Consider the following 23,751-nt stretch of genomic DNA (forward strand, 5'->3'; position numbering starts at 1 on the left):
TCCTTCCAGGACACATCACACGATCCATTGTCTACAGCCAAACCCTAAAATTCAACCGAATTTGCTCCAATCCCTCAGACAGAGAAAAACACCTACAAGATCTTTATCAAGCATTCTTAAAACTATAATACCTACCTGGGGTAGTGAGGAAACAGACTGACAGAGCGAGATGGGTACCCAGAAGTCACCTACTACAGGACAGGCCCAACAAAGAAAATAACAGAACACCATCAGCCCCCAGCTAAAACCTCTCTAGCACATCATCAATGATCTACAACCTATCGTGGAAAACTCTCACAGACCTTGGCCAGTCCTCGCTTACAGACAGCCCCCCAACCTGAAGCAAATATTCACCAGCAACTATACACCACAGAAACACTAACCCAGGAACCAATCCCTGTAACAAACCTCGTTGCCTACTCTGTTCCCATATCTACTCTAGCGACACCATCAGAGGACCCAACCACATCAGCCACACCATCAGGGACTCATTCACCTGCACAACTACTAATGTTATATATGCCATCGTGTGCCAGCAATGCCCCTCTGCCATGTACATTGGCCAAACCAGACAGTCTCTACGTAAAAGAATAAATGGACACAAATCGGACATCAGGAATGGTAACATACAAAAGCCAGTAGGAGAACACTTCAGTCTTCCTGGACATTCGATAACAGATTTTAAAGTAGCCATACTTGAAAAAAAAAAACTTCAGAAACAGACTTCAAAGAGAAACTGCAGAACTAAAGTTCATTTGCAAATTTAACACCATTAATTTGGGCTTGAATAGAGACTGGGAGTGGCTGGCTCACTACAAAGCAGCTTTGCCTCTCCTGGAATTGACATCTCCTTATCAATTATTGGGAGTGGACTACATCCACCCTGATCAAATTGGCCCTGTCAACACTGGTTCTCTGCTTGTGAGGTAACTCCCTTCTCTTCATGTGTCAGTATAATAATGCCTGCATCTGTAATTTTCACTCTATGCATCTGAAGAAATGGGTTTTTTACCCATGAAAACTTATGCCCAAATAATTCTGTTAGTCTTTAAGGTACCACCGGACTCCTTGTTGTTTTTATACTTTAAAGGACATTTGTTCACCAGGCAGATTTCTCCAGTCCCTTGCTGTTCAGTGCCACCATCCATACTAGCAGAATAGAACTAGTTTTGGAGCCTGTGAAGTCATCATTTATCTATGTTTGTATCCAGTGGCATGCAAATACAGAGCTTGCCATGAGGATTGCTCTGGGCACAGTATCCAAAAAAGAAAGAATATAGCAAATTCTCTGTATTTGGGTTTAAATGGCTTCAGCAGGGTTCCTTGCCTCCACTGGGAACTGATCATCGCTAACAGTATATTTTCAACTTGATTTGTGTTTTATTTGCCACAGAAAATTTGCCATAATAACTCCTTAGCCACATATGTCCCTTTCAGCAGTGTTTGCAAGTTAAGCTGAGCCAGTGTTAAGCAATTCCACTTTTGGGATTTGATAGTATGAAACAAATAGTCTACTCTGGTCTTATACCATGCCCACCGCGGTGATGTCCGAACATCTAAATATAAAAAAGAAGAAATTGCTTTTCCCAGGGTGAAACATGGAAGGAGATTTTGCCAATTTGGGACCAGATTCATCCCTCTTGATTCATTCATCATGACCTCCACTGATGTCAGTGGGGCTATACGAGGGATGGATTTGGTCCATTCTTTGGGAATAATTTTACCTCTAGGATTTATATTGTATTTATTTCTGCTGCTCATTCCTCCAAAGCTGGCTTTATATCATAACAGCCAAGGGGCAGCTTGGGATATCATGAAATTGTGTAAATGGCATCATGAAAAGCGATGTGTTGAAGAAGTACCTAAGTGGCACATTATGAACTGCACAGCTCCCACAGAGCAATTAAAAATGATGAACAATCTTTTCCAACATTCTCCTCAAAGCTGCACATGGGTGTCAGCCAGTCACAAGACTTAGCTGCAGCGAATGCATTAAACGACCCATCTGCTTTTCACACTGTTCATCACTGATTTATAACCCATTTGGCCAACAAAAACAGAGCCGATGAGATGAGTTATCCAGAGACCAGCTACAGCTTTTCACCTATAGAATCCAGAGAAAGAAATGTGTCCCATCCAGCTAGTGTTTTCCCAGGATTTGGACCCAGCATATATGCTATTTGCAGGCTTCATGCACATGTCCTTGTCTGCGTGGACTTACAGGACCTTGTGTAGGTCTCAGTTATACTCCTGGAAATACGATAATTCAGTTGCCTTTAGTGGAATTGCTCTTGATTTACTCCAGTGTAACTGAGATCAAAATGTGACCTACGGTATCCTCAAAAGGCTCAGCAGTCCTCCAGAAGACTCAGAGGAGGTATCTCATGGGTTTCCCAAGGACACTTCCACCTTTCACTTGCTACTGGGACTGATTTATTTTTAACTCTTCCCTTCAGTGAGCCACATCCTGGCCCCACTGGTGCAATAGGACTATAAAGCTACCCTAAACTGGCAGCCAAGGATTTCCCAGCATGCCACAACTCCCATTTTGATGTACAGCCAGCATAGTTAACTCTACATCACCTCTTCCAGACTCCTAGGGTAGGGGGAAGCCTGGGGATGGTGGAGACAATGACCACACCATGCTTTCTTCAGTGATCCCTGGCTAGTTTAATCTACGCATCTGAGAATTTATATGGCCCTCATCACAGTTGCATCTGAGTGCATCAAAATCACTAATGTCTTTTATCCCACAACTTGCCCCCCCCCCAGTGAGGAGGGAACAATTAGCCCCATTTTACGATGAAGAACTGGGTGACAGGGTAGATTAAGTGACTTGCCCAAGGTTGCACAGAAAGTCTGCGTCTGAGCCAGGAATTGTATACGAGTTTCCTGACTCTCATTTCAGAGCATCTTCCAACCCCTTTGGTGTCCCTAGGTTCTGTTTGCCAGAAGCTGGGAATGAGCGACAGGGAATGGATCACCTGATGATTACCTGTTCTGTTCATTCCCTCTGGGGCACTTGGCATTGGCCACTGTCGGAAGGCAGGATACTGGGCTAGATGGACCTTTGGTCTGACTCAGTATGGCCATTCTTATGTTCCCTTTGGGCCTTTACAAGCTATTGGAACTTAAAGGTTGCTCTCAGTAGTACTGGTGCCACCTTTGCCCTCTGCCTTGGCTCCTGCACCAAACACGGGTTGGCCAGAAACAAGGAAAAGGGAGCTTGGATTTACTATTCTTCCTTCCACACATCCTGTATTGGATGCCAGTCAGCCTCCTTCCATGGGTCTTTTCATTGATTTCAGTGGGAGTAGTCACGTGCTTAAGTGCTTTACTGAACTGTGGCCAGAATGTGTAGCTCCCAAATGACCTTCAAATGGTCCAGAAACTCTGCTGATCAGTAGAGAGCTGCCTGAAATTCACAAGAGCCTAACAGACATACTGAGATGATGTATCGAGTGGCTGCTGCTCTCACAACCCCACCTAGCACATTGTGTGTTCAGTGAACCTGCAAAGTCTGTGGCAGAAGATAGGGGGTGAGAACTAGGATTTCCCTGTCTAGCAAGAGATCTAATTGTGTCTGCAAGGGTTCTGTGCCAACCGTTCATCAAACTGCTCATCCAAAAAGTGAGCTAGAGTCCATCAGTGATGAGACAAAAGGGAGAGCTCTAATTCCTGGGCTTGCATTCAGGGAAGACAGAGTATTTAAGGACTACTCTAAGGACAGGAACAGACCAGGGGACACAAGAACCTCCTCCCCAAACTGGAGATAATAACATTTATAGAACCTTCCATTTGAGGACCAAAAATTCCATTAAACACATTAATCAATTGAGCTTTACAATGCCACTGAAAGACATCCTAGGTCATTATCATTATCTTTGTTTTACAGGTGGAGAAAATGAGGCACTAAACAGCTTAAGCGAGAAAGTGACTCACCCAATGTCAAAGTGAATGAGTGGTGGCAGCGGGACTAGAACTAGAATTCTGACTTTAGTCCATTGTTGCAAGAATTAAACTGTATTCCCACCTTCAAACATGGAGCAGTAGCAATGGGGAGTGCAGATAGAAAGCAGGTCGTAGGGGTGTACACTTATCAAACAAGGGTATGAGGAAGGCTTAAAAAGGATACCTGTTTTCTGAAGGAGGGAATTCCTTCCTCCCTCCTACTAGCCATCACTATGAAGAGCTAAGCTTCTCATGACCAGCAGTTCAACCTCCATGGACTAGGACCTGTGGAGAAGGAGGGAGGGTGGGAATGGAATTCGAGCTCAGTCACTCTGGGCTGGCAAAGGGGAAGAAAGAGTGAGCATTGGAAGAGAGATAGAGTCATATACACACAGAGCAACACACACTGAAGGAGAGAGGAGGCTGGGGAAAGAGGGACGGGTGGGTGGAAGGATTCACACGGAACAAAGGTGTTCAGGTGGAGGGTGAGGGATTCACACAGAACAGGGGTGGTGAGGGTGAAGGGTGCGGGATTCACACAGAACGGGGTGGTGGGGGTGGAGGGTGAGGGATTCACACGGAACAGGGAGGTGGGGGAGGAGGTGTGGGTGGAAGGACTCACATACAGAACAGAGGTGGTGGGGTAGGGCATGAGTGATTCACACAGAACAGGGGCAGTGGGGGACTAGGGTGAGGGATTCACTCAGAACAGGGTGGTGCAGTGGACGGTGAGGGATTCACATGGAACAGGTGGGGTAGCTGTGGGGTTGGAGAGTGAGGGATTCACACAGAAGAGGGATGGTGGAGTAGAGGGTGCGGGATTCACACAGAACGGTGTGGTGGGGGTGGAGGGTGAGGGATTCACACAGAACAGGAGTGGTGGGGTGGAGGGGCGGGGGGAAGGATTCACACACAGAACAGGGGCGATGGGGTACTGTGGAGGGTGGGTGGAACATGGAACAGGGGTGGTGGGGTGGAGGGGTGGGTGGAAGGATTAACAGGGAACAGGGGCGGTGAGCTGGAGGTGTGGAGGGTGAGGGATTCACATGGAACAGAGGCGGTGGAGGGTGAGGGGTTCACATACGGAACAGAGGTGGTGGAGGGGTGAGAGGTTCACACGTGTAAGCAGTGTCAGGATGAACTCCTCCCTGACTTCTGGTGGTGAGGTGTGGCAAGTTGTGGAAAAAAACTTCAGGGGCCGATCTCATTTGCATAGGCACACCCATCCCGCCTAGAATGAGGCCATAGCTGCCCAAATGGTCACTTTGGCTGCTGTGGGATCCCCAGTGTCTCTGTTATTGGGGCAGGAAGAATAAATTGTTATTACCCTGATTATGGGAACTGTGCTTGGAACTGTACTTGGCCTTTTGTTATGATGGAGGGACTCACCGTCAACTAAGTAGCACTCGCTAGGCAAGGGTCATGGGTTTTAAAACTCTGTGAATTGAGAGAGGTTGGGGACAAGTGTTAATACTTGGTGGCATGGGTCCCTTGGTGAGGGCCTTGCATGCTAATTGCACTTCTTTCTCTCTCCACTGTGGAATATCAGAGCTAATTTTGATTCCATTAGGAGTCTAGTTACAGGCTGCTGAGCTCACTTTGGGCTAATGGTGTACCAGCACTGAGGCTCCCCTACTACAAGCTGAATTCACCAAAGAGTTGAACTGATTAAGAGCTGAAATCACTGAGTGTTGTGTTAAGTAGTGGGGGAGCCTGAAGATATATTGTGGAGCAGTTTGCGGGATGGCTGGAGTGCCTTGTGGACAGGCTGGTGGAGCAGTTCGTAGGACGGCGGGAGCTGCTTGTGGGCCGCGGAGCTGAGCGAAGGAGTTCGTGGGGCGGCTGGCGGAGTGAAGTGAAGGCATATGGAGCTGTGGGGTGGTCAGCTTCAGATCATGTAAGGTGCCTCTTATCCCCGTCCCATCTCCACCCAGGTTGGGAGATAAAGCTCCGCAGATAAACTTTCGAACTCTGGGGCTGCCCTGACCAGGGACAGAGACTTTTGGGTCATTGGACTTTTGGGACTTTGGGTGATTTGGGGTTGCTGGACTCAAGAACCAAAGGGAAAGGGGCATGCCCCAATTTGCTTGGGGTGGGTTTTTTTGCTCATGGGTTGTGTTATGAATCCTGTTGGTGGTGTTTCCCCAACATAATGCCACATTGTCTCTCTCTGTTATTAAAAGGCTTTTTGCTACACTCAGACTATGTGCTTGCGAGAGGGGAAGTATTGCCTCTTGGAGGCACCCAGCGGGGGTGGTATATATTTGTCCCAGGTCACTGGGTGAGGGCTCGAGCCGGTTTGCATTGTGTTATTGGAATGGATCCCCTAGATATTGAACCCGGCCCTTGTTGCTCCCAACTCTGACGGGCAGAGGGGTTCACACACGGAAGAGAGGCGGTGGAGGGTGAGGGGTTCACACACGGAAGAGAGGCGGTGGAGGGGTGAGGGACTCACACAGAAGTGGGGGTGCCGGGGTGGAGGGTGCGGGGCTCACACACACCCAGTCCCGAGGCAGAGTGCAGCAGCCGGGCTGTGGAGAGCCGCTGTCATTACAGCTGCAGCAGGGTGGTGACGGGCGCGCTGATTGGCCGCCTGCCGCCCGGCCCCGCCCAGGGCAGGGGAGCCGCGCTCTCTCCGGCTGGCGCGGGGCTCTGAGGAGTAGGACGGCGAGGGGCAGCCGCCCCGCTCGCTCCGGTCCCACTCGTTGCAGCCAGACTGGGGGACCTCGGGCCATTTCCCAGAGCAGGTCAGTGAGCTGCCCGCAGGCTGGGGCTCTCCCCGCAGGCGAGCCGTAGGAATAACGGGGGTTGCATGGGGAGACGTGGGGGCCCTCTGGCGTGACCCCTCTGGCGCGGCTGGGCAGCGGGAGCTGAGCGGCGCGGCGATGGTTGCGGTCTCCCAGGGCTGCCCGTGCCTCAGTTCAATCCCGGCCTCTAGCGGAGGAGCCAATTCGCGGGACTGTAGAGCCGGATAATCAAGAGCTGCGGAATCGCCTCCAGGTGGTGAGCGCTGGGGAGAGGGAGGAGCGGGCACTGGGGGCTGGTTTCCAGGCAGGCTCTCTCTTCCGATGAAGAGGGAGTTTGCTCTGTGCAATGTCAGGGAGGCATGGAGCCCCCCGCCCCTCCCTCGTCCCACTGAAAACCTCGTTTGTTCAAAGGATACCAGCCTCCGGAAACATCACCCCAGGCGCCTGCCTGAGCCGCACGGCCGCGGGCTGGCTCTGCTCGGGGCATGGGGCGAGGAGGCGTTTTCCGCCCAGTGTGGTGGAGAGATTCGCCAGCTGGGCAGACCCCACCAGCCTCTTAGGCTGTTCCGGAGCTGAACCGCTCACTTCCCAAAGGGACAGGGGAGAATCTGCTTTGGTTTACTGCCTGACTTCCCCTCCCACCATGGTCACTTCCCAGAGAGGCAGCTTGGTCCATTCACCCTGCTCGGCGGGGCAAGGATCGGTCAGTTGCAAAAGAAGAGTGATACCCTTAGGTTCAGATGTTTACAGCGCTGGGTGTGGGGATCATGCTACGTTGAGGGGTCGGGGAGAAGGGCTGGGAGTCCGTCCCTTTCCGTGGTGGGATTTGTTTGCTGCACAACTTTCTTTGCACCTCCTGAAAAAATTGGTTGCATAAAAATTGGGTTTAGTGTGGATCGATTCCAGGCGCGCCTATGACAATTATGACCCCCTTAAGTGTGCATGCAGCTTACCTCTGGAGCGTGGTGTATAGTGGACAGAGAACTAAAAGGATCCGTTTCTGAATGTCTGCAGTCTTATTATTCTCAGTTCTTCCCCGATAAGAATAGTAAGATGTGAAAGCAAGTAGTGTGGATCTGGCTAATGACAATGCCGTGTAATTTCTGAAGCGATCCTTCTCACTTTTTCATTACTGAGTTATGCATCATTAGTTTTCTCGCAGTACCCTGCTGAAACTGATAGTTGTCTGTGTTGGTGGATGGGTGGGTGGGGAATTAACATACTTTTTGCTGTTTCAGATTATAGTTTTTCTTAAGTCGTTTGCTGTACAATTTCACTGTTTAGGCTTTTAATGCAATGTGATACCCAAAGCGCTGCCTAAAAGTCACTAAATGAAAATGATTCATGCTTTTTCAGCAAGAGAAGAAAACAGTTGCAGAGCTCGAATCTGCTCCCCCGAAGTCAATAGGAACTTTGCCTTTGACTCTGCTGAGATCAGGATCTGGTCTTTAATTAAGAAGGGGGGAAAATCTTTGCAGTTGATTGGAGTTCTAGCTTGCTGCACAGGAGCTGGGGTATTTTTCTGCACTCTACTGAGCCAGTGTGGTGTGCTTTCTTCATGGTCTGAGTTGTCTGATTTCAGTCCTTGGTCAATATATCACACCCAGTCAAAGATACAGATAGATATGTACTGTTTATCTCAGAATCTATCCATGTCTCAGGCTTCCCATCACTATATATTGCACCTGATATTCCAAGCACCTGATATTGACAGGTGAGATCAATGTTGAACAACATATTAGTAATGTTAACAGAGCTTTCAAAACAGGATTTGAAAGCCTGACAATTATAGGAAACCCCCTTCTGTCCCCTCTGTGTCAGGATGAGTTACTTAGTTATTGTAGTTAGAAAGAGAATACTGGATATTTTGTCTTTTCTGTGCCATAAAAGAGAGGGTAGTAATCAATGACATCTAATTTGTGGATTGTTTTGTCTGTTTTCCTTTGTGGCTTTATTGTTTTCAAACATGAGGTGATGGAGTAGGGTACTATTTTTGTCCTTATTGGCCTTTTCTTGACCCATTCAAGTCCTTAAAAATCAAAAAGTACTTTTTTCATTTCAGAGAAATTGTTTTGTCTTCCGGCACAGGGACGAACTCTTTCAATGAGCCCAGGTGATGGACTGTGTCCATGAATTGGCTCTTTTCAGAATGGAAAGGATGCAGAGTCAAAATAGGCACATGTTGGTTTCTATTCTTTAACTATCCTGCCAAATGAAAGTTCTATAGTGCAGAGCTTGATTTGTTACTGTACTACATATTCTGGAGCTCTGGACATAGTTTGGGTTGCCACTGGCATTACATCCCACATTGTTTTTGTGTGGGTATGACAGGAGTTGTTTCCATTGAAAATGCGTGGCAAAATTCCCATTGAGTTTACAGAAGGATCAGGCTTAGACAGTACAATACAGAAAAAATATAAGTTGATGCATCTGCAGAAAATACATGCTCCCAAATCAGTTTCTTCCCAAATAAAAGCCAGGAGGTGTTGCAATATCATCAGTATAGCATGTTTAATGTGAGGTGATGAAGCTTGGGACAGAAAGCAGCGAAAGGGAATTCTCACTGTCCTTGCATTGCAAAACAGGCAGGAGAGAGGGAGAGAGAGATGTGAGGAGATGGTTAAAAAGCTAAACATTTGCCAGAGAATGTAACCGTTGTAAAAGCATATAAAAGATATCATGCATAATAAATCAGATTAAACATATTTCAGAGGAAATCATAGTAACATGGTAGAATGTACTAATAGTAGAGCCACATTTTGACGACTACAGAGTTCCAGCATACTGTACATAGTAGTGGGCATTTTATTGTGAAAAAGGATATGACTGAAATGTAGGGATGTATGGGGGTAATCTTCCCAGTTCAGAGACTCAAGAACCAAGGATTATGGAGTCATGGATCGATGCAGGACTGGAGCTGTTCCATACTAATCCCTTATGACTTTGCTTTTTAAATTCAAATTGGCCATGGTCTTAGATCTCCAGGCTGGAATGGACTGAAATGAATCATGGCTTGGAACCACCCATACTTCCTCCTCTTTGATATTTTTACTCTAAGGGCTTGTCCACATGAGGGATTTTTGCACAGGTGTCACTGCCTATTGCCTGCCTTGCTAACCCATAACTTCTCTTGGGCAGGGTCACATCATGTGATCTGAAGGGTCAAGAAACAAGCATATCCCTCCATCCTCTCACAGCCTTTTAGATGGTATTAAAAGATGTCTTTAAAGGGGGTAATAACTGTCCTCTTTGGGGAGAAGAGAGGAAGTTAATTGACATAGACTGGAGCAGCTGTTGTTGATAAAGTCAGTTCTTGTTTCCTAGAAGACAAAACAAGACAAACGCACACAAGAGAGGAGAGGAGAGAACAGCAAAGATATAAAATGCAGCTCTCTGTCTCTGGTGTGGACTCTCACTTGAAACCTCACTGCTGGAAGAACACAGGTACAGCACAGAGTCTCATCAGCCACTCCGACACCTGGCAAACTTGTACCAGCATCGGGCTTGCTAAAGCGTTGCATTGACTACCATTCTGCTCACAGGCTTACTGCAGTGTTGCAAAATAAGCAGTCCTGGCTGGCTAAGCCATTCTCTTATTCCTCTCCTTTTCCCCTCTGTGACTGTCCAATAAGAAAGAGAATAATTCAGGGAGGGGAAAGGAAAAGGACATGTGGGGGGAGGAGGAAGGGAGAGAGATGGAAGTCTCACATCCCGGGTGATGTTTGGTATTCACCTGGAGCCAATGGAGGTGATGATGTCATCTGAGTCCGTCCCTCTGTTCTTCTCTGGTCAAGACGTTTCGCAGGATTAGGATGAAGGAAGTCTAGGGTCCCAGGAACCAGTGGGAGTGACAGCCATGATGCTGACATTCAGCCCTTTCTCTTTTTTCAGCTAACAATTGTAGCGTTCATTTCCACTCTGCTAATTTTCACCCCAAAGTCTCTTTTTGAAGACCCCAAAAGGGAGTGATGAGTGGAATAGCCCATCCCCTCATTATTTTGGCCACCAATTACGCCAAATTTATGACACTCCAATTTTGGTCCATTGATTTTTCAGTCCCATGTGTTTCTTGTTTTCAGGCATGATCTTGACGCAGCCCTTAAATTATATCAGTAGGCCTTTTTGTTTAGGCTAATCTTTTCGTCTCCCTTTTGCATCTTTTCCCATCAACATTTATTGTTATTGGTTATTGTGACATTTGATGAACTTGCACTCACTTTTTACAGTTGAGTTCACAATTAGGGTAAATACCTAGGCTCAGTTACCACAATGCTCCTCATTAGTTAATGGGGAACCTGACAACATGACAGCCCTAAGACTGTATTCTTTGGAAACAAGGATAGTGGGATCCCATGCGGAATTTTCTGATCAACGTTATTTTGAGCGGTATCAAACCATAGGGGCCCAATCCTGCAAACCCTTAGTCTCACGAGTGAATGTGTGACTAAAGATTGTGTTACTTGTGTAATGTGAATGTGGGGTGCTAATAAGGACAACATGCATAGGGTTAATTGTGTCTTGTAGGTGTAGCCTATAGTAAATGACAGGTTTCAGAGTAACAGCCGTGTTAGTCTGTATGCGCAAAAAGAAAAGGAGTACTTGTGGCACCTTAGAGACTAACCAATTTATTTGAGCATAAGCTTTCGTGAGCTACAGCTCACTTCATCGGATGCATCCGATGAAGTGAGCTGTAGCTCACAAAACTTATGCTCAAATAAATTGGTTAGTCTCTAAGGTGCCACAAGTACTCCTTTTCTTTTTGCCTATAGTAAATGATGCTGCAGAGCTGCACTACCCCGAATACCAGGAAGCCGTTCTACCTCAGGGACACAGAATACCTGCCAGAGCTCCTAGCTGGGCAGAGACTGTATGCCTGCTACCAAACCCCTTGAAGAGGTGCAGCTTAATTCCCCTTGTGTAGCCAGCCAGCTTTGTGAGCCAGTGTATTGTTGCAGGGGGAGGGAGTGGAGCATGGCACAGTGCATTCCCGGGGGATTGAGGATGGAGTAGCCCCCTTTGCTCCCTGCCGTGCAGGCACTGGAATTCTCTCTGATCCTTACATGGGGACACACACTCCCCACTCCTCTACTGCTTTCCTGCATAAGGGCCAGGCAGGATTTGTTCCAAAGAGAGCTCCTCACCAACCAGAAGACACTTAGATAGGAACAGAAAGGCATGTCGCTGTTTGAGGAGATGGGCATGAACGCGTGCTAACAGCAAATCACACGCTAACAGAATTCAGCTGCCATTTGTTTGGGCACAGATGGTGCCACCATTACTCACATTGACCAGCACCTTAGTCCACGAACCCTGCTGATTTTCATTGGATTTTTCACAGCCTAAGGTCCTACTCTCTGTGCATGAGGCTGGCAGAACCTGACCCAGCCTGAATGACAAAGGGGGGCCATCCGACAGAGCTAGTTGAATTTTTTTCAACAACTAGTTTTCATTCAAACTTAATTGAGAATGAAATGTTTTATGAAAAAGTGTGGTTTGAATTAAATCTTGCTGGTTTTCATTAAAAAAACAACCGTCCCCACCCCAGAATTTGCAGTTTTAACAGAAAACTTCTCAGTTTGGGTTGCCAACAGACAAACAAAGAAAATTCAGATTTTTCAGGGTTTGTGGGGATTTTGGTAGGTTGATAGGGTGTGTGTGTGTGTGTGTTTAGCAGTAACAAAACCAAACCATATCTGAATACTTGGCAATCTGAAACAATGAAAAAAAATCATTGACTTTTTTGCAGGGGAGAAAAAATTATTTCCCCAGCAGATCTATTACAAGACCCCTTCCTTTGGGGAGTCAATGTGGGGGAGGTAATATCTTTTTATGGGACCAACTTCTTTTGGTGAGAGAGACAAGCTTTTGAGCTTATGTAACACCGACAGACCCCGGTCATCGGCGAGCAGAATCAAACCTGGGACCTCTGGAGCTAAATGCATGAGCCAAAAGCCATATGGCTGGTAGCTAAGGCAGTACAGCAGACTCATTAATTTCTCTAAAAGAAAAGGAGTACTTGTGGCACCTTAGAGACTAACAAATTTATTTGATGCATCCGATGAAGTGAACTGTAGCTCACAAAAACTTATGCTCAAATAAATGTGTTAGTCTCTAAGGTGCCACAAGTACTCCTTTTCTTTTTGCGAACACAGACTAATATGGCTGCTACTCTGAAACCTGTCATTAATTTCTCTCTCTCTCTCTCTCTCTAAGTGGTCTCGGAGCCACTAGATGGGACAGAACACCACACGCAGGAGGTGTGTGGGTTACATACTTCCCCTAGCTGAGGAAGTGCATCCCGAGCTTCAGAGACTTCCCAGTTGAAATCCCAGATGAGCCCCCACTTGTAACACCGACAGACCCCGGTCATTGGTGCGCGGGATCGAACTTGAGCGTTTTGGAGCGAAATGCATGAGCTAAAAGGCATGTGTCTGGTAGCTATGGCTGTAGCTCTGTCTCTCTCTCTCTCTCTAGGTCATCTTGGTGCCACTAGATGGGACAGAACACCACACCCCAAAGGTGTGTGGGTTACACTTACACAGAGCTCTTCAGGTCTGGGAAAGAAGAGCACTGTGTAAGTTTGAAAGGTTGTCTCTCTCACCAGCAGAAGTTGGTCCAATAAAAGATAATATCCTAGGACCAATGTAGTTTTAGCAACACTGCATACAATAATTCCTTTGAGTCAGATTCAGCCTCCTCCTTACTTGGGAGGGCACCAGGCTTTCCCTTCTTGTGTGGTCAGGCACAATTGCAGTCCTTGCTGAGGAGTTCAGAGATCGCTCCCTATTTACTCCCACAGAGGTGCAGAGAGGAGGCAGGATCTTGGCCCCATCCTCCTCCCCCAAACTCACTGGCCCATAGAGCAAGTGTGGATATGTGCTCATCAAGGCAGAATTCCTCTCTGAGTTATAATTGGGGCAGTACCATGATGGACTCCCCCTTAATAATAGGCTCTGCATAAATGGCACAACTGAGCCTTTGGGAATAGCTTTTAAAGGCATTTAACAGATATTAGAAGGAATAAAAAGTGTGGGATACAACCGCTTATCCAAAGGACCTTATGTAGATGCGCTTCCTGATCTTCTGAACTAACTAGTCCTTCTCAAATAGTACTTCTCATATAATTCAAAACTCAGCCCTGTCCATCTCAATGGGTACAGCTGCCATTTGAATATGAATGAACACATTCCAATCTTGAGGATGAATTAGTTTTTGCATTGCAGCTCCAGCAAGTGTAATCATTTTCGGCTGTTTTCTTTGCTATGTATGGGAGCCACTGCACGGTATGTAACAGTAGAATAAATCAGCAACTGCAGTGTTCAGTGTGAAAGGAATTTATTCATGAAAGTCCTCTGTAGACAAAAGAGACATGGAACACAAGTGCAATCATTTGTATTTTTCTTGTTTGCGGACAATGTGCATTTTGAAGAGACTTATGCTTCTTCCCTCCAGAGAATCTTTCTGAAAGAAATGAGGAGTAGACAGAGGTTCTGTTCTGGGAGGTGCTGGATATTGAGGGTGCTCAGCACCTTTCAGAATTTAGTTTTTTGAGCTGTCTGCTTAGTAGGGTTATTATGTGATGACCCGTTTCCTTAAGGGGCACCAACACTTAGTCCAGAATGGGGAGAGGTTTCCAGGATAGTGTCATGATGCTTTTGGGTGGAACAGTGTAATAAATGTAATCAAAACATTTGGATTTCAACAGTGTACTTAGCAGTCTTGGTAGCACTAGGTAATTTTCTTTATTGAATTTGGACAGGCTTAAGCCATAAGTAATACAGTGATAGAAGAGATAAAAGCAACATACCAATGCGTTAACATTTATCTCTAGAGAACTATTTCTCAAGAGTAGTTCACACCAAATGTGCTGAAAGGGTAGAGATTTGAAATATAAAGACTATGTGGGTCTCTTTTTCCTTTCAGGGAGGATCTTTTTGAAAGTGGCACTATTTGTTTCAGTCTGTGTGGTCTGGGACTGTTTCCTCATGTACAGTCAATTTAATCTGCATTGCTGAAGACAGCACATGGGCCAGATTCTAATCTTAGATGTGTGATATGTAGTGCTAAACAAAATCTGTTGCTGCCCTTGTGCAGACCTTGTGCTTACTGATGGATCTCTCAAGGTAAGAAAACAAAATGGGACAGGGACAGGGTCTGTCTTTTCGTTATGTGTTTGTACAGTGCTTAGTGTAGCAGAGGAGCCTGTAGCCGCTACCACAATATAAATAATACCTATGAATTATTTGTAGTAGTATTTATTTTATTAAGATCTGAGCCAATGCAAGCCCACCTGAGATTAGAATCTGGCTTTATGACTCCAAAGCTAAAGCAGTGCCACAGGAAAGCAAGCTGTCAAGGCTCCTCATTCACTCCCTTAGGAGGGCTGAGGAGAAGGGTAGTAGTAGGATGACATGGTGGTAAAACAGACTAAAAAGGATTTTTTTATAGGGCTGTCAATTAATCACAGTTGACACCAGGGCCAGCTCTACGTTTTTTGCCACCCCAAGCAGAAAAAAAACCAAACAAACAAAAAACACCTGCCGAATCCACCCCCAGGAGGGAGGGAGCTGCTGCCGAATTGCTGGCAACGGCGAGACCCACCCGAGTCAGAGGAGTCGCCGCCGAATTGCCACCGCAGGAAACAACGGAGGGGCCTGCCGCCGGAGTGCCGCCCCTTCAGCAGCGCTGCCCCAGGAACCAGCTTGCTTAGCTGGTGCCTAGAGCCGGCCCTGGTTGACACAAGCGATTAATGCAAGACAAATTAACTAGATTAAAAATAATTGTGATTAATCAGTTTTAATCACACTGTTAAACGATAGAATACCAATTTACATTTGTTATAAATATTTTTGCATTTTTCTACATTTTCATATATACACAGAATACAAAGTGCACAGTGCTCACTTTGTATTATTCTTTATTACAAATATTTGCATTGTAAAAGATAAATAAAATAGTATTTTTCAGTTCACCTCATACAAGTACTGTAGTGTAATCTCTTTATCATGAAAGTGCAATTTACAAATGTAGAATTATTAGGGCTGTCAGTTAATCACAGTTAATGCATGCAGTTAACTCAAAATAAACTAATACGTTATTTCTTTTTTAACAAATGTTAATTGTACACCTCTGGAGACGGGACTTGGCAGCAGCCAGGTGGGGAGGGAGGCAGGCACCAGCTGTGGTAGTGAGGAGGAGGTGGCCAGGGACAAGAGACTCCATAATATCCAGTCCAGATGTGCAGATTACTGAAATACCTTGCACCTCCTACCCTCCACGAAAATCTATTGATTTCTTTTACATGAGGAGAGAGGTAAGAGCAATCGCCAGCAGCCACAAGGACACAAAGCAGGGACAGGGAGCTTTGGAGCCACTGCCACAGGACCCCACCCCCTGGGTGACCCCAGCAGCAGCCCACCCACCCCCGCTGCACTAAACAATCGTGACCCTGTCCTGTGGTCTGTGGGTGATTTGGGGCAGCCAGTTAAACACCTTTCAGGGGGAAGAGAGGAGCCCAGCCCCCTCTGCCTGCACCATCCCCATCCCTTCTGGACAGGGCCGGCCTTAAAGGTGGGCCACCACCCAGGGCACTGTGCTCAGGGGGGGTGCTGCTGTGTGCCTTGGGCCAGGGGTGCCCCTCCTCCTCCCACCGCCCTGCTCAATTGCAGCTCCCGCCTCTGCCCCCTGACCCCATGGAGCCTCCACTGACCAAGCTGCTGTGGACTGGGAGTCTGCCTTCTGTCTGCTGTGCAGAGCAGGGGAAAAGGGGCTGATGTCAGGGTGTCCCCCTCCTCTGCCCAGGTACTCAGTCACCACTGAGCTGTGGTCAGGGAACAGGGAGAGCTTGTCTGTGGCTGCTGCTGGCTCAGGAGTGAGTGTTGCCCTCAGCAGCTACTGCTCGCTGAAAAAAAGTGTTCGGGCTCCTGAGTGCCCTGCTTAAAAAGACAGCGCTTCCCCCGCACACATACACACACTTTCCCCCGCCAACACTCTTTCTCCTGCCCTCAAACACACACGCAATCTCTCACACCAAACCAAAATCTGAAATGGCACCCCTGGTGAGCCAGGAGTGGCCAGAGGGCTGCAGGAGGGCCATTGGCTCTGGCAAGATGCAGCCCCCGTGTGAAAGCATGGAGCCCGCCTTGAGCTGCAGGCCAGGTGCTTGGCACCACAAGCCACAGCAGCAGTGCAGAAGTAAGGGTGATGATACACCATGCCATCCTTATTTCTGACTGACTGAACAAGAAGTCAAAAACAAGAACAAAATTGCAAGACGCGTAGATGAACATGATTTGTTGGGGAAGAGTCAACATGGTTTTTTTGTAAAGGGAAATCATGCCGTACCAATCTACCATCTCCAGGATAGTAAAAGAGAGCAGAGAACACCTAGGGCTCCTAATAGTAATAGAGATCATCAACATCTTCTTTAACAAGGGAAATCTGCCCCTCACCCTAAAACATACAGTCGTCTCACCAGAGCTAAACAAGCCATTCCTTCTTGCTACACATCTTCAAACTGTGATCACCGATCACCTCCCTTTCCTAGCAAGTTAATAGAGTACTAGCAAACGACAGGCTCCAGTGCTATCTGCCAAGTGCCAGGATATTGGATCCCTCTGTCAGGCTTCACCAGGGCAAGGTAGAGAACCAGTACTTGTCATTATGTTCTTCCATAGACAAGGGAAATGCATCTGCACACATCCTGTTGGATCTCTTTGTGGGTCACTAAATACTGTTGTTCAGTCTCTGTGTGGCTGCAGAGAGGAATGGAAATGTCCTGGAATGTCTCGGGTTCTTCCTCTCAAACCAAACGCCGATGGTTGTTATGGGCAACTGTTCCTCAATCTCCAAAGCCCTCACCTGTGGAGGCCCACGGGGCTCAATCCTCTCTGTCTTATTCAGCATCCTTGTGACGCTAGTAGGAGAGCTGCTTAGGCAATGTAGGCTGAAGTACCAGTATTACATAGATATAATGCCAGATGACATCTCTCGTCCATCAAACTTAAACAGCACTGTCTCCACGCCTCTCCATGCCTGGCTGAAATCAGCACCTGGATGAAGAGAGCAGCTGGCTAAAGCCAAACCCAGGCAAGACAGAGGTGATCCTGGGAGGATGAAGGAAGCACTTTGAAATACTTGCTGCCTCTATAACATCCCCCACTACTGTGGAGATCTGCCCTAAGATTAAGTTTGTCCTTTCAAACTCCTCAGTGCTACTAGATGGCTAAATAGCCGTGGCCTCAAAATATGGTCACTACTATCTGCAAATAACCATAAAATTTCACCTCATCCTATCAAACACATCTTTTACCTTGGTGATCCAAGAAATCATGATCTCCAGCCTTAATTATTTTTAACTCATTGTATCTTAGAATGGGAAAGCTCCAACTGGTACAAAACACTGCAGCACACTTGGTTAGTAGCACAGGTCTCTGTGTACATAACCCTGCTCTCTGCACTGACTCCCCTTTGAGCACAGAGTCCTGTTCAAGGTCTCTGTCCTGATAGTCAAAGCCCTCCATGAGATTGGCTTACCAGATCACCACTCCCCGTATGATCATGAGTGTCGTGATGACCTCCCACAACAGCTATGTTCTGCTGGAACGTTTAAATTGTTGACCAATAGGAGGAGACTTGTGAGTGCAGGAGCCAGAACTTGCCCAGGAGCTGGACTTAGTCTATGGAGCTCACTCATGAGAGAATGAAGAATAACCATTGGCCTCACTGAATTCAAAACTATTGTTAACGCAGATGGAACTCTCAGGTGTAGGGACTTTTAAGATCAGGGAAGGATCATTAGGAAAGACCTTTTAAAAAAAACCATTCCATATCTGTGCTTGGATGGCCATTATATAACTATTTGAGCTTACTTGTGCTCAGCATATAGATTCAATGTAAAGGCTTCATTATTAAATGACTATAGCAAAACAAACTCCTTTAAACAGGAGAAAATTACCTTTATTCAAAGGATCACTATCCTGACATAAATCCAAGATAGCAGCCCTATGAAGGCTGAGACAGAAGCCTTCTGTTTATTACCTGATATACCTGGATATCTGAATGAATTTCAACATGCTGCTAAATATCAATCATATGATGGTTATTTGTACATTAACTTTTATAGAAAAAGTAAATCCAGTACTAGGATGTGATTGGCAAATTCAGTGAAATGGTAATAAGATATGAAGTTTTTCACCTTCAAGTCACCAGTTAAAATCTAGTTCAAATCAGTAGTTACTGAAAGCTGTCACTGTCTGATGGGTGGCCCATGGGCTGAGTTGTTCCAAGTTCAGTTTCTACTGGGCAGGTGTCCACTACAAAAAGCCCATCACAATTAGCACTAATTTCTGTTTCAGGTGAGAGACTGAAATTGATTGGATTCTGAACTACCTTCCAGATCAGAGCTGAGGCCCATCAGCAAGGTGTGGGGGGAATACTTCTGCCTCTGCTGTATCTATTCTATGGTTAAATAAAACCTGGTCTCCACTAGCATCTGCGTTACATTCTCCAGCTAGTACTGGCAATAGATAATACTTAGCGCTGCTATAAGTGCAGAGGACTGGACTAGATGAACTCTCCAGGTCCCTTCCAGTCCTACGATTCTATGAAGAGTGAGATCACTAAAGCAGACCAACTGCTGCCATTTTAACCACTCATCACCCAGTGACATGGTGGTTAAAATGCTACAGGCTGGTCTAGATTAGTGCTCCAATGAGTGAAGCTGCACTGACGGTAGAGCAGAGTGGATGGGCACTCAGTGGTTAGTATTCTAAACTAGAACTTGAGGAGTCAGGTTCAATTCCCTGTTCCACCACAGCCTTCCTGTGACCTTGGATAAGACATTTACTCTTTGTGTACCTAAGTCCACCTTCTGTAAAATGGGTGATGATTGCACTTCCCTGCCTTATGGGGTTGTTGTGAAAATAAATACATTTTAAAAAATATGGTTGTGAGGTGCTCATTTAGGATGGTGATGAGGGGGTCATATAAATACCAGAAAAAAGGGGAGAGATGGTGGGAGATTCTAACAAAAATACTAGTGTAGCAAGGTCTAAAACATTTCAGTTTTCAGCGATGTCAAACTGGCACTCTTCATGAGCACTTACAAACCTCTATGATAGCTAAAATATCTCTCAACTCATAGTCCCAAGAGGTCAGAAAGAAATAAAGAAATCAAGGTGCCATCCCTGAAAAAACTTGTAAGGTCTGTGACCGATACACTCAGAAGAAAATGAATATCCCAGGCTTATCTTGGTTCCCCACTCCTCAGCCTTCTTCCCAACTATTTGTAGAGCCCCAGCAACTGTGAAGAAGATCCATTAAATTGCATTTTTGCTGAGGCCAGGCGATGAAAGAAAGTGGTTGAATCAAAATATGGAGAGAGACGCAACTGCATTGTAACAGATTTATAACACTGTGTAACCAAGGTTATCTGAAAAAGTACCCTACTTACTGTGTGTCATGTTGAGATTACAGCAATCATTTGTAACCCAGTTTAGTCTGCAGTCGGGGACCACTACTGACTCACATACTGCTCAACATTTAATGAAAACAACAAACATATTCGGGTGTCAGGATATTGTATTAATTGATGTTGTCTGCACTGTTGAAAACAGCTCACAGTAATTTTCCTCAAGAAATAGCCTTTCAGAGGGGTGCCATTCAGGGAAAGATGTAAACAGGCAATAAATTAGAATAAGATCAGTCAGTGAATTACACTAGAGATGAATGGAAGAATAGCTGACAGGAAAGTAATATTTAAAGAGGAATTCTATTCTGAAAAGTGACCATATAAGAATGGCACAATCATATTCCACAGACCTTCTCCTGGTATGTAGCATGACAAAGTTCCTGCTCTACCTTGGTGGGTCTTGTGCTTATTTGGCAGATTTGCTCGCCTTGGAGCTTCATGGCAGCCCTCAGCTTGGCCATTTTTCTGAATTCACAGTCCAGGTCGACAACTCCTGTGTCTGACCAGGAGTTGGGAGGATTTGGGGGGAACCCGGGTCTGCCCTCTACTCCGGGTTCCAGCCCGGGGCCCTGTGGAATGCAGCTGTCTAGAGTGCCTCCTGGAACAGCTGTGTGACAGCTACAACTCCCTGGGCTACTTCCCCATGGCCTCCGCCCAACATCTTCTTTACCCTCACCATAGGACCTTCCTCCTGGTGTCTGATAATGCTTGTACACATCAGTCCTCCAACAGGCCACGTTCTCACTCCTAGCTCCTCACATACAAACTACAAACTGAAATGAGCTCCTTTTTAAAACTCAGGTGCCCTGATTAGCCTGCCTTAATTGATTCTAGCAGCTTTTTGATTAGCTGCAGGTGTTCTAATCAACCTGTCTTAATTGTCTCCAGAAGGTTCATGATTGTTCTGGAACCTTCCCTGTTGGGAAGCGGGACGTCCTTTGCTTGCTCCTCAGCTATCTGCTTTCTATTCTTTCCTGAAGCCCCCTGGCCTGGATTTTTCTTACTTTTGAACCCTGCCTTAGTTCCCCCCCCCCGACTGGGCCAGATGCTTTTTTGTTTCGTTTCGTCTTTCTGCCGTTTCTCTGCTGCTGCTGAGTGCTGGTCAGCTGCCAAATTGCCGCCAGCACCCCCCCCCCCCCCCACGCCTGTTCCCGGGCACAGCTATTTGCCTCAGCTGAAATCCCCGGAGGAGGGGGGGGAAGATTGCCGACCTGCTATCCGGAGAGGGGAGTGGAAGCCCCCAGACCCAGCCGTTTTGCTGTCAGCTTATTTTTGTAATTTTTCTCGGCCTGCCGGAAGCCTTGGAACACAGCCAACGCAGCAGGAGAAGAAGATTTCAGAAGACAGGAGAAATAACCCAGGGAAGCTACAAATCATCGTGAAGGGGGCCGTAAGACTGAGTGATTTTCTGAATTATACTCTCGTGAGGGGGAGTTTGACTGTGGCTTAATTGCGTTTGTGGCGGCACAGGGGGTGTGGCACGGAGCCCCCCCCGATCCATCGGTGCCCACCCCCCCACACCATTACGACAACTGTCACGGCCCCCACGCCGTCCGTCCCTGCTGGCAACCTGCCATCTACCTTCGGATCCAGTTGTTCGCTTTGAACTTTGCCTTTTGGACCAGACATAACAGCCGACCAACCGAGACTCTTTGGACAAACGTGCATGGGTCTACACCCCCCCCCCCCCGGATTGCTTATCCCACAGCTTTCCCCTATTACCGGACCCCGATTTTGTTCCCCCCCCCCCGCTGCCTGCAGCCCAGCAGGGAGGAGCGGTTAATCTGCTTCCTCCTCCTCCTTCCGGTGTCTCCCCGTCTCTCCCTACTCACAATGGCGGGGAATGAGAGGAGTGAGGCCCCTCTAACAATATCAGCTGTCCCTCCCCCACCCCCCCGCCCGACCCCCAAGGTCGCCCCCCCACTATTGTTAAAATACTTGCCACCCCCCCCCCCCCCCGCTGGGGCACCGGCAGCAGGAGGCACTGGGGTGATTACTGCCGCTGCTGCACCCACCGCCCCCCCAGATTCCAGGAACCCCCCCCAGCTGGCCGGAAAGGCCAGGGCGGGAAGAAAGGAAAGGGCCCCGCTAAAACCACTAGGCCCTTCATGGCAGGGGCTGCCCCCACAGCTGTGGCCTCGTCATCGACCGTGGCGCCCCTCCCTGCGTTTCCTTCCACCAGCTCTGCGAATGTTCCTCCCCCGGCCCCCAGGACGTATGCCCGGGCGGTGATGGGCTCCCCCCTGCCTGCCGCCTCGTCATCTCGCCCACCCCCTGCCTCCGCTACCCTCACCAGAGGCCGGGGCCTTTTCCCCACCTTGACCAGGAGGCACGGTGTCCGTTGCCTCCTGGTGCCCGCCTCGCCCCACGTGGAGACATACGTGCAGGCGTTGGCGAAGGTGGTAGGACCCACGGCTATTGTGGCGGCCTCCAAGATGTATGGGAAGGTTGTTTTTTTCTTAGCTTTGGAGGCTGCCGCCCAGGAGGCGGTGGAGAGGGGCCTGGTGGTGGGGGGGGTGTTTGTCCCCCTAGAGCCGCTAGAAGACCTGGGCATTTGCCTCGTCCTCACCTCCGTTCCTCCCTTTTTACCCAATGTTGCCTTGTTACCCGCTCTCTCCACCCTGGGGAAACTTGACGCTGTCATCAGCCCTCTTCCGTTGGGCTGCAAGGACCCCACCCTCCGTCACGTCCTTTCGTTCTGCCGGCAAGTGCAGCTTCTACCGCCGGTGGGGGCGCGTGACGGAGAGGTGCTCGAGGGGTCTTTCCTAGTCCCCTACCAGGGAGCCCGCTATCGGGTCTTTTACTCCACCGGAGAGGCCCGGTGCTACCTCTGCCGCTCAGCGGGGCATGTCCGCAGAGACTGCCCTTTGGCCCGGCGGGGGAGGGGCACCCGAGACCCGGCAGGACATCGGCCCCGTCGTTGCCGACACCCCTGGCTGCCCGGCACCTGAAACCAACCCTCCTCCTACTCGACCCATTGCTGCTCCCGTCTGGGCCCAAGAGATACCTTCCCTACAACGCCCGGGCGAGCAAGGGAGTTCCACCCTTGCTATTACCAATCCGGTAGAGCCTATGGAGGAGGGTGTGGCAAGGATATTACTGGATACAGGAGAGGGCCCGCCCCAAGGAGAACCCCCCGCCCCTCATGCTGCCTCACCGCTACCTCCCCGAACCCCTGAACCATCGCCTCCGCCCCCCGACACGACCCCTGCTAACCAACCCCCAGACGACGCTATGGAGGGCTGGACCCTAGTCCAGGGGAAGCGAGGCAAGCGGAAGGCTCGAGCTCTGCTGCATCCATCCGACGCGGAAGCCCCCCGGAAGACCAGGAAAGGAGGCGCTGATATTGATCCTCCCGCTATGGCCACGAGTGAGATCCATCCGCTGGTGTCGGGAGGGGAAGACAGACTGGCATTGGAGGGCAGAATCCCCCCTCCACGGGAGACCCTCCCCTCCGAGACTCCTGAGGACGCCCCTTCCGCCCGGATACCACCCGAACCCCCCACAGACCCCGAGGCGACCGTTGAGGCGGGCCCTAGAGGAGAGGCCCCCGGGGTAGCAGGAGCTGGCCTCTCCTCCGTG

The 23,751-nt window shown here is 48.1% G+C and overlaps 1 protein-coding gene across 3 annotated transcripts in view; it reads left to right on the forward strand.

The window, feature by feature from the left end:
* The first annotated feature begins 6,544 nt into the window (after nt 1-6,544).
* The window catches only part of SERTM1 (serine rich and transmembrane domain containing 1), a 46,328-nt gene continuing 29,121 nt past the window's right edge, over nt 6,545-23,751 (forward strand). The window contains exon 1 of one of the 3 annotated variants that reach the window (XM_048848248.2): nt 6,545-6,698. The gene's annotated coding sequence lies outside the window, so the exon portion shown is untranslated. The other 2 variants (XM_048848259.2, XM_048848268.2) reach the window with 2 other exon arrangements.

Source organism: Caretta caretta, chromosome 1 (genome assembly GCF_965140235.1).
Source record: "Caretta caretta isolate rCarCar2 chromosome 1, rCarCar1.hap1, whole genome shotgun sequence".
NCBI lineage: Eukaryota > Metazoa > Chordata > Testudines > Cheloniidae > Caretta > Caretta caretta.